The following is an 11607-nucleotide window of genomic DNA, read 5'->3' on the forward strand; positions in this document are numbered from 1 at the left end:
CACAATGCAATTGCTCACCACCCGCTGACCGATGCCCAGCCTAACCCCGAGCAGTCCGGCCCCCTCCCCTCGGCTAGCCACCCCTATATATTGTTTAGCATGACGTCAGATGGTATGGAATACCCCTTTGGCTAGTTTGGGTCACCTGTCCTGGGTCTGTCCCCTCTACGCATCATGCAACTGATGCTACATGGAGCAAGTGGGTTGCACTGATTACTCAGCGGGCTCGAATAGGAAACCCCAGTCGCCCAGGAATATTGGAAGTGATCATGGACTGGCCAGAAGGCAAATACTTTGGGATATCATCAGAGGAGGAGGTGGGTCGTGCTGAAGAAGCCCCACTGTACAACCAGTTGCCAGAGAATGAAAAGAAATATGCCCTGTTCACTGATGGGTAAACCCACTCTACCAAGTAACTCGTAAGAAGAATGAGTTTGAATGGGGCCCTGAACAACGACAAGCCTTTGAACAAATGAAGCAGGAAATAGTCCATGCAGTAGCCCTTGGGCCAGTTCGAACAGGACCAGATGTAAAGAATGTGCTCTACACTGCAGCCGGGGAGAACGGCCCCACCTGGAGCCTCTGGCAGAAAGAACCTGGGGAAACTCGAGGTCGGCCTCTGGGGTTTTGGAGTCGGGGATACAGAGGATCTGAGGCCCGGCTAGCTCAGTCGGTAGAGCATGAGACTCTTAATCTCAGGGTCGTGGGTTCGAGCCCCACGTTGGGCGCCAAAAAGACTGTCGTGGTTTAGCCCGACCGGCAGCTAAACACCACGCAGCCGTTCGCTCACCCTCCCCCCTCCCTCTCTGGGACGGGGGAGAGAAATGGAAAGTGAAGCCCGTGAGTTGAGATAAAGACAGTTTAATAAGACAGGAAAAGAAAAAAAAAAAATAACAAAAATAATAATAACAATAATAATAATGATGATACAATGGTGATAATACGAAAGTAATAATAGTATGTACAAACAAGTGATGCACAATGCAATTGCTCACCACCCGCTGACCGATGCCCAGCCTAACCCCGAGCAGTCCGGCCCCCTCCCCCCGGCTAGCCACCCCTATATATTGTTTAGCATGACGTCAGATGGTATGGAATACCCCTTTGGCTAGTTTGGGTCACCTGTCCTGGGTCTGTCCCCTCCCAGCTCTTACTGCACCCCCCAGCCTGCCCGTTGGCAGGACAGAGCAAAGGCTGAGATGTCCTTGGCTTGGTATAAGCACTGCTCTGCAACAATTAAAGCATCGGGGTGTTATCAGCACTCTTCTCATTCTAAGCCAAAACACAGCATTCCACCAGCTACTAGGAAGAAAATTAATTCTGTGCTAACTGAAACCAGGACATGAGTTCAGTGTAACTGGCCACAGATTGGCAGTAGCAAGTGCTAGTTTTAGTCTGGTTGCCATTCAGCATGGGATACTGGGCACTAATAAGAAATACAATAAGCCCTGTGCTCCTGTAAATGTTGCCTTTAAAAAGAGAAGCTGGAGAGAGAATAAAATACAAGTCTTGTTACCCACTTGGTTTTTAAACTAATGCTGAGTGATACTCAAATTCAGATACTTGGACCTCCAGAATTAATATTTAAGCTGTTATTACCATGATTTTGTTCAAATACAGCTTGGAAAATCTTGAAATGCTCTGTAAAACTCAGAGTGTTACTTTAGTGCTTATGAAGTAGAAAAGTAATGATAGGTGAAAAATGGTTTTTAAAAAATGTTTTAATTTTGAAGACCTTTGTGTATAGCACAAGCACCTTAATAATTCAAAATATCTGAACAACATTTTCACAGAAAATACCCAGGTTTCTGTGTGGCTGTGTGTCATTTTCTCTTTTTGTCTCTTTTCCTGAATCTTCCATTTTGCCTCAGAAAAAGTGAAAGAAAATAAAAGTGATTAAGAAAACACAGCTGAACAAAAAAGGATTATAAGGCTGAAACATGTTTAGTTTTATAGAAAGATGATTATAACGATCAGATTGTTGCTGTAGAAAGTAATATTTTACACATTTTCTGAAATGAATAAAACCTTCAATCTGATAAGGTTAGCTTGTTCTGTCTGAGAACTTTGATCTCTTTTCTGCCCCTGGCCTTTGTGCAGCTTTGTCTCCCCTTTGTATAAATCACAGCCTGGTCTTTTCACTCCAATTTGAGAAGAATGTCAGGTATGCCTGTGTCAAATTGTCCACATAACCTTCGCAGCTTTAAGGCTCACACTGGCACTAAGTTGCCTCTGTGTAACAAAGCCTAAGGTATCTGTTTTAGCTCTGTCTCTTCTAAGTGTAAAGTCACCTTCTAAGATGATTTTTTTCAGCTAACTTGATTAAAATCAGTATCTGCCCAGACTGCTCTGCTCTGCTGTGTGTGTGGCAACATGAGTCCCCACAAACCAAGACCACAGGTGAAATACAGCTCCGGTGAGGTCTGAATTCATGTCAACTTTAGCACTGTAGGATTTGAAGAACAATATCTTTCTACCATACTGATGAACTTTGTACGTGGAGACGACAATCTCCAGAATCCTTTACGTTCTTTTCTTCTTTTTTTCCTCAGGAAAAGTTGCATCTTCTTTTAGGTTATGGCATCCCCACAGCCTATCAAAAAATCAGAGATCACTATGCAGTTTTAGTGAGGTTATTTGGGCATTTTTTATTCTCATCAAGATGTTCAGAACATGGTGCCAATTTCCCTTGTATTTCTTGTATTCTTATTTTCCTTGTATTCTTGTTTTTCCTATACCTGCATTTTTATTTTCAATTACCATCTTTTCTAATCTAAAATTAGACCATCCCTGTGGTAGCAGTAGTTCTGCTACTTAGCTAATTTCCATTTTTCACACAAAAATTGTTTATGATATTTTGCTTAGCAAAAGCACTTTAAAATTTGAGACATTATAAGAATAACTGCAGTGCAATTGCTTTTTTTTTTGGCCTTTTTTTTTTTCTTTTCTTTTCTTTTTTTTTTTCTTCTCTAAACAAAGCCTCCTTCCCTGTGAAGCAAAAGCTTTTAGAACTGAGAAAAGACAGGTCATGAAGACCATACAGTGAAACTGCTATCAGAGAAAATTATATTCCCCACTGATGTGTTTTGTGTGTCCACCCAGTCCTTGGCAAAAACTGAGTTCAATGACTAAGTGATGCAAAAAGTAAATTATTGGATTATTCTTCCAAATTCTTTTTGTTTGGATGGTCCAAGGGGTGGTTAAAGCAAGAATCAGAAGGCCTGTGATTCTGGCCTGGGTCCTGGCTTCTCCAGAGATTTGCGCTATTTAATTTCTCTGTGCCTTACCTCTCAAGTTTGAGCAGTGGGAAAGACAATGTTGACAATTCAGAGAAATGAGGAAAGTTTAAAAAGTAGTCTGGAACTGTAGGTTGTTATACAGCACAAATCATTGATAGTTTCATCCAGAAATCATCCAGACACTCCCTAGTTACTGAAGGCAACCTACCAAAAATCTCAGGCTGAAAAGTTCCAAAATCTTATCACACAAATGGAATGATGTGGCTATGAAGGAATGGAGAAGAAATGTATAGAGATGTGAGCAGAATTTCATCTTGTCATTGCATAGTTTTGGTCCCAGAGTCAGCAGGACTAAGCTTGGTTTTGACTACATCTTTGCATTTGACTTCCATTTGAGCATTCAAACCAATATCATGGGGGTTGAAGAGGTTTGTCTTCTTCTCTTCTCTTCTCTTCTCTTCTCTTCTCTTCTCTTCTCTTCTCTTCTCTTCTCTTCTCTTCTCTTCTCTTCTCTTCTCTTCTCTTCTCTTCTCTTCTCTTCGCTTCGCTTCGCTTCGCTTCGCTTCGCTTCGCTTCGCTTCGCTCCCTCTCCCTCTCCCTCTCCCTCTCCCTCTCCCTCTCCCTCTCCCTCTCCCTCTCCCTCTCCCTCTCCCTCTCCCTCTCCCTCTCCCTCTCCCCTTTTCTTTCCTGTATGGATTCTTTAATTGTTCCCCAAAATTCTGCAGTTAATTCCATTTCACACCTAGTACCTCACAACTCCTCAAAGTTCTTAAAGAGCTCTATCCAGTGTTGTCATACTTGGAGATATGTGTTATCTTAGGTTCATCCCATATGTCAGATAATGCTTGGAAACGAGACAGAAACCACTGGGCTGGAGTCTGACTTCTTCTATACGATACTAATGCTATATAAAAAGAAATTATAGGTGCTGAAACACTTCCAGGACATAACTGTTCTCTCCAGGTACTGGCACTTAATTATCCTGTGAATCCACCTTTTCCTATACCTATGTGTTTAGCTGTTAGAAACAGTTTTGTAGTATGTACAAATGGAGTCACAGAAGCTATTAATGTATAATCCAAAGCCAAATATGGTACTCAAAACTCAAAGAATTTTGCCTTTAAAGTGTCCTTGATTGATTGCCTGATTCTTCCTGTTCCAATAATAGCTTCTCTGATTCTTTCTCTGAAAAATGAAGTCACATAATGAAATTACATTAGTGTTCATTGAGAGAGTACCAGTTGTCTGATCTGATATTTTATATATTGATTGAAACTCTGAGAGGCAAGAAATTCATGATTTATAGCAGGACAGTGGAAAACTAAGAAACAGATGAGGTGAGGCCACAAAATGTGATCAGTGAATGGGAGCTCAGCATGCTCAGCTCCTGCGAAGCACAGGCCTGACAGGGCTGCTCTGTGATCATATGGTGTGTGGTAAGGGAGGACACGAGTTCTTGTTCCACAAATCAAGTCTAGTTTGCATAGCTGTTTTATTTTTCTGTGTAGTCTTACCAGCATATATGGAGCGAAAACTACCAATAGTAAGAATATATAATAATACCTCACCCAGAATTTCTTACTTATAGGTCTCAAAAGTACTTCAAAAAGGTAAATCAACAGAGAAGCCCAAATATAACCAAACTAGCAGGTCTGCAGGGGAGCTGGGACAGCCTGCAGCACCATGAGCTCCATCCCAGAGGTCAGTCCTTTGGGCTGAATGGTACCTAACTGTGAGAGCAAGGAAGGGTGATGTCACAACTGAGTTGTTGCCCACAGTCGGAGATAGCTGGTCAAGTTGCAGATAACTTCAACTGTCTTGTGTGTCATGTTTGGTTTTGTCAGCCTGCCAACTTCGGCCACTAGGGAAGACCACAGGGTATCTTCTTTTTTTTTTTTTTTTTTTATTATTTTTGTTTTAATTGCTATTTGCACATTCTTCCCTTTGCCCTTTTTCAGCTGCAGGGAGATCGTGTACTATTTTAAAAGCTAGGGCAGGAACTTGAGGCTAGAGACTGCAGCCAAATCAAACAGGAATCTCACCAACCTAATAGAGGGTTGGCTGATAATAAAGGCTATCTTCCCAAGACTTTAAAGCTCTGTTCTTCTGAAGACACTCCCTTATCTGAAGCCTCTGGCTTCCCATGAAAGGGTATAAACATCTTCCTATGCAGCAGGGTACCCTTTGACATTAAGAGGGAAGTACAACTCAAGATAAGTTGAAGAGGCTTTTATGTCTAATCTCAGTAAGCATTCAGTGTCTGCGAATGTCTTTTTATCCTGAGTTGTTGGGGTTTGTTTTGTTGTTGTTTTTTGGTTGGGAACACATTTTGCTTGGAGTTTTATTACATCCCTCATGGCCTTTTTTTTTTTTTTAGCTGTGCTGTCAGTGCAGTAGTTGTTTGGTCAGGGCTTGTGTGTTTACTTGGCATCTTCAGAATATAAAACTAGTGCTGTTCACATGGGTTCCATGTAGCCAGTTCTGCTAATATTTTAAGGCTCTGACTAATGCAGCTTGAGAATAAATATTTTCTGACTTTAACATTCTACCTTGCAGGAATGAGTTTTGATTTTTTTGTTGTTGTTTCATTGGCAGAAGTCTCAGTTTTGTCAGTTCACTGCTATTCCTCATTAAGATGTTTCTAAATAAGTGGCAACGTTTTTAATCTTTTTTTTTTTTTTTTTTTTTTTTTTCCATAGGTGTTAAGATCCTGTCAGTGAACAGTTTATAGAATGCCCAGCTTGGTCTCCTACAAATACATTAGCATATTCATGTGATTGCTGAACCTCCACGCTCCTGCTGTAATAATAATCTCCTCTTCCAGGGGTGCTGGGCACCAATGTGCTTTCCAGGACGTGTTTGGAGAACCCTGCTTCATATCCCTCCTCAGTCCTTGCATTTTGAACACCTTTCTCCTGGCTAATTCAGAGCAAATGGGATCCCATTCTGAGCCTGGCGTAAGCAGCCCCTCTGTTGTCCTTAAGGGCTGGTGCTGAACAATGTGAAGCCCTTGGTGTTAGCCCAGGGCTGAACACTGCTCCTGCTGCACTCTTGACTGTCTGGCAGGGAAGATACTGGCAATGAGATTTTCCATCCCAGAAGCAGTGCCAGAGCTAGCTGGGAGCCAATTTGAGAGAAAACAAAGACATTTTAGCATCAGATTTACCCCTGTGACTTAGCAGCAGTGGTATCAGTGGAAGCTTTATTCACATGCTGCCTTGAACCTTCTCCTGCTACATGAATGAAGAGTGGGAGTCCCTCTTGTCTTCTCAGTACCCAGGCCCTTCCACGCCAGGTGTTCCCCTGTGTTCCAGCCACTTGTCAGCCACATTCATCTACTTTGAAAGGAAAACTTCCCCTGAGGCTCATGGTGCAAACCTGTTTTTAGATAAAGCACATATATTCAGCCGCCATAATTAACCTTCCATTCTAAAATCTCAGTTTCCAGATCAGCTCCCTACAGACTAATTCTTCTGTTTGCGGGAATGCATGGGTGATGCACAGATGCTCTGTCGGGATACTTCACCTGTTCATTAAGTTTGATTAGATAGCATTTATGCTTTGCCATATATGAATGTGCCACTTTCTAACATAATTAGTCTTCCTCCAATTAGAAGAAATGGCTGTTTCATTACTTTTAAGTGGGTCATTAAAGTGCCATTCCTGTCTCATCCCTCTGTAGCTGACAAGGGTACCTGCATACTCCTTTTTGCAAAGTCAAATCTAGTTTCAAAAGGCTAATGGAGAAGGTAGTGAACAAGGGCAGATGTTGCTCATAACTCCTGCTGAGAGCAGTTCCTGGGTAGTCAATTTTCCTGTGTGCTTGATACTCTGATTTACTGACAAACAGAGCTATTTGCTAAGGCACCTTTTGAAGAAGTTCTTGGAGGCATACAAAAAAAAAATACATAGTGATAATCTTCTGTGACCATATGAATTCCAGTTATGAATGTGGAAGTGTGTGGTTGCTACAGGGAAAACACAGAGACAGTGGCTTATCAAGAGCAATCCTTGGATCCTTGTTTTCTCATCCACACAGTCATTGACAAAGATGTTCTCTCTCCAGGGGTCATGATATTTGCTTGTAACCTGGGTGTAGCAGCAATTTGTCTTTCTCAAAGAGTCCTTGTAATTCCTGAATCATAGCGCAATGCTATAAAGACTGTTTTCTGAGAATTGGAAGGCAGGTTTCTGGCCCACATCAGAAAAATTGTGATTCATATTTTGGGAAGGCACAGAGACATCTTTTTTGCAAGGGAGTTTTGAGGGCGGTGACTCACCATGGTGGTTTCTTTCTGGTAAATTCTTCTTTTCAGATATGGAATCCATAGACAGCTGCATATTTTAAAAATGCTTAAAGCCACACTGGCAGGAGAGTCATCCTTATCATTTTGGATATTGTAAATCAGAAGCTGGTCTAGGGCTGAGATCATCACATTCTCAGGGCTGAGATTTTGGAAAATAAAGTTTATACTAATTCATAGCTTGCTGTGGGATTAATTTACTTAAGATGTAGAAAAAATGCCTGTTTCTAAAACTAAAAGATTTATGGAATTTCTGGGTTATTTTTCTATTAATGAAACTGGGTCAGATCTTGGATCACTAAAAAAAATAAATAAATAACAAAATCTTTTTTCTCTGCATTTTTCTCAAGTTTTCTCTGATTCTGAAGTGGTTTTTCCTTTCCTTTCCTTTCCTTTCCTTTCCTTTCCTTTCCTTTCCTTTCCTTTCCTTTCCTTTCCTTTCCTTTCCTTTCCTTTCCTTTCCTTTCCTTTCCTTTCCTTTCCTTTCCTTTCCTTTCCTTTCCTTTCCTTTCCTTTCCTTTCCTTTCCTTTCCTTTCCTTTCCTTTCCTTTTCCTTTCCTTTTCCTTTCCTTTTCCTTTCCTTTTCCTTTCCCTTTCCTTTCCCTTTCCTTTCCCTTTCCTTTCCCTTTCCTTTTTCCTTTCCTTTTTCCTTTTTCCTTTTCTTTTTTTTCTGCTTTGTGGTCTCTGGTTCTTATTTTACCACCACAAAATTGTATAAGACTTCTCCAGTTCATCCAGGTTATATCCATCAAGATTTTTCTCTGGATCTCATCACAGGTGACTCATCAAAGCCAAAGCACTTACTAAACAGTCACCATGTTGATTAGGTTTGTTTCTGGTACATGTATTAGTACTGAAGAAAAGTTGTTCCAACATACTCTTCCCATCCTCAAAATCAGTAGATATAGTGGAGGTGGGCTGCAACCATTATCCCCTGCAGCCACTACTCAGTGGGTAGTTCAAAACAAAGAGAGTAGTGGCAAAAGACAAGTGGGAGCTAGACAGGAGGGATTTGTCCTTTTAGGAATTTTAGGATTTGGGAATTTTATTTTGATAACCTTCCTGCAAAAGCCATTACATCTCACTTCTCAGACTCTTAATCTCCTAGGTCATGTTTTCTCTATCAAACTGTGAAGAAACACACAGAATCATGTAGCCTGCTTAGTCTCTTTTTTGATATATATACACACATACAAATATGTATATTTAATTTCTGAATAAGTGAAGTTAATATGTGAATAGATTGAATATGGAAACATTTGCTACTGCAAATATATTTACCAGCCTCACAAAAATCTATGCAACTGCTGGGTTTCTGTGGGAGGCAAGCCTAAGTCTTGCCACGTGTGACAAAAGTTTGCATTGATCCCAGATCCTACTTTGAAAACTGATGTCTAAAATGCCTGCTCTTTTTGCTGTGGATTGTGTTTTGGTGGTGTAGCAGCATTCAGTGAAGATTCTGGCTTCAGATACATGGCTTGAGAGAACAGAATGATATTTTGTGATAGCTCATCAAGCATTATCAATGGGCGTATCCCGGAGCCTTGCAGATGAGGGTCTGGCCGAAGGTTCAGAGGTTCAGGCAGGATATGCTGTTTTGTCATGCCAATGAAATATAGTCAACAGGATATGGAAAATACTCCAACCTGAGTTTAAGGGCTACCAAAGGGTCACTGGAAATTTCTTCTATACATGAAGTGTAGATTTTATCCCTCCAGAGGGGCTCCTCCTCAGCTTCTTCCTTGAATCTTAGGCAAAGGGGTAAAGCCAAGGTCAAAGAGCAGTGTGTTATTAAGTTAAGAAATTCAGTGTTCTGCGGTCATCTGAGAAGCAACAGAGCCTTTAGAATGGCAGAAGGAAGGGTGAGGCTTTGTCCAGAAGAATTACTGCTGTGTTTCTGCAAAATGTAGGGCTTTTTTGTGGATTTCATCACTTGTTGTTTTACCTCATGCATGTGAAGTATGGGCCATGTTTTTGATAAATGGCCCACTCCCAGGGTGGAGAACAGACATATGAGAAATACCACCTTCCTCTGGAAAATGAGAAGGGAGAACAACCCAGCCAGTGTGGTTAGGTGCAACTATCTACTTTCTAAAATATTGTTTCTGTAGCTATTCCTGGTATATCCCTAAGTTTTAGTGCCAAGTCACTTTCATAAGCTTGCAAATAAATGAGTACATGGAAACCTGAGGTGAGTCCCGGGATCTTTCCTAAACTTTGGACTCTGCAAGGAGCCTGTGGAGGGTAACTGAATAGCAGGAATTGCGGTTTCCTAAGGACAGTGTCCCCGGTGCTACATGAAGTCAGTCGGCAGTGTCTGAGCAAGTGTCATGCTGAGTGAGAAGGATAAAGCTGGCAGAGTGGCCACTCTCACCTCCTAGTTAAGTTTTTTAAAATTCTTATTTAAGTAGCTTCTTATGTCTAGCAACTACAGTATCAGCATGAAAAGCTGACCCTGGCTATCTGTGCTAAAAAGGTGCCCTTGGCAGCTACCAGTAAGTATGCTGGAGCTGCGTAAGGACTGCAGCCTCTTATACGTTTTTCTTCCTCAGGTTTCTTGTGACTGGGCAGCCCTTTTCTCTTCTGATAATGTTAGGACTGTGTCACATATGCTGGCATAGTGGAGTCATGCAGAGGAAGTGTCAGACAGGGTTTGTATCTGTGTATTTTATAATGCTGTAATGTGAACGCTAACCCTCTCTGTATATGTGGGCCCTTCCTCCACAAGACACAGTATGGGCAGTGTGCACCTTGTGGTCAGCCAGCTGCAACCTGGCATGCCTCTCTCTGCAGGGACAAGCTAGCAGATGACTGGATCAGTCTTCCCAAAATGATTTACTACAGCTGCTCTCAAGCATTTTATAGGCCTTCCTTTTTATCTCTTAGTTGCAGGTAGCTTATTCCTCTCCCACTAAGTGTATGGTACGTATTCTGACTGCACACATGTCCTAGTGTGGAAACTGCCAAATCCTCTAAATATTGTAAAATTCCAAGACCCAGTCCAAGACTCTTAAAATAGCACATGTCTGAGCAAACTTCCTGTTCTTTTTTTTTTCTTTTTTTTTTTTTTTTTTTTTTTTTTTGTTGTTGTTGTTGTTGTTTTTAAACAGCCTTCTGATGTGTGTGTTGGGGTATGAATGGAACTGCGGATTGCTCAAGTGTCAAGGGGGTGAATGTGTATATACCCAAATGAGAATATTATGAATGAGTCTCTTCAGAGTAGAACACTGATGAAAAGGACAGTGTTGGCGAGAACAACCACAGAAGTATGAGCAAATACTCGAAAGGAAGAACACCCAGGGGGAGCGGGTTCCCACTTTCTAGAGAACTACATTATTTTATTTTCGTAAGTCATTCTAAATAGGAAAGATTTTCCAGTTTTAGCAAAAACCCAAACCAAACCAAAACAAAAAAAACTCACCTGAAATAAAGCCTGCCCTCAGTTAAAGTTCTTCTGGGTGTGAAGATAAGTACCGCAGAAATGTAATTCCATGACAGCAGGACAAGCAGAACTCCCTTAACAGGGGAATAATTTTTTTAAAGTTAAGCTTTTGTCTGTCATCTTTATTTACATTGCTCCATCATTATGATACTTAGAAGCTTCACAATTTTTAATTTATTTACCACTCCAGCACCCTCAGGATAGATGGATGTGCTAGTTTCCCCATGAAAAGGACGAAGAAACAAGGCAATAAAGATGGTGACTTGCCCAGGATGCATTCAAAGTTGAATTTGTCACCCGCGTTTCAGGTTATTGGCTTCTCATACCATTCTCTACCTTCCATTTAGTCCTTGCATCTATAGTATGAAAGGATACTGAGTCGCTAGGGACTGTGCCCTCTGTAGTAATGCAGCTCCCCTCTTCCTTCACACTGGAAACTTCCACTAGCTTCAGATACAATTTTCTTGCTTGCTTTTCCTTATCTTGGTTCTTCATCTCTCAGATCAGACTGCAGATCTTATGCAAGCTGTCTTTCCTTGCATTAAGTGATTTGTTTCCCTCTTCAGCCAGGACTTAGGCTAGGAGAGTTGCATAAAAATGTGAAACAGGGCAGAAATCTTAC

The 11607-nt window shown here is 41.3% G+C and overlaps 1 non-coding gene across 1 annotated transcript; it reads left to right on the forward strand.

The window, feature by feature from the left end:
- Positions 1-655: 655 nt before the first annotated feature.
- TRNAK-CUU lies at positions 656-728 on the forward strand. The gene has a single exon. It is a non-coding gene; the product is annotated as a tRNA-Lys (tRNA).
- Positions 729-11607: the final 10879 nt, after the last annotated feature.

This window comes from Aythya fuligula, chromosome 3 (genome assembly GCF_009819795.1).
Source record: "Aythya fuligula isolate bAytFul2 chromosome 3, bAytFul2.pri, whole genome shotgun sequence".
In the NCBI taxonomy this organism is placed as follows: Eukaryota; Metazoa; Chordata; class Aves; order Anseriformes; family Anatidae; genus Aythya; species Aythya fuligula.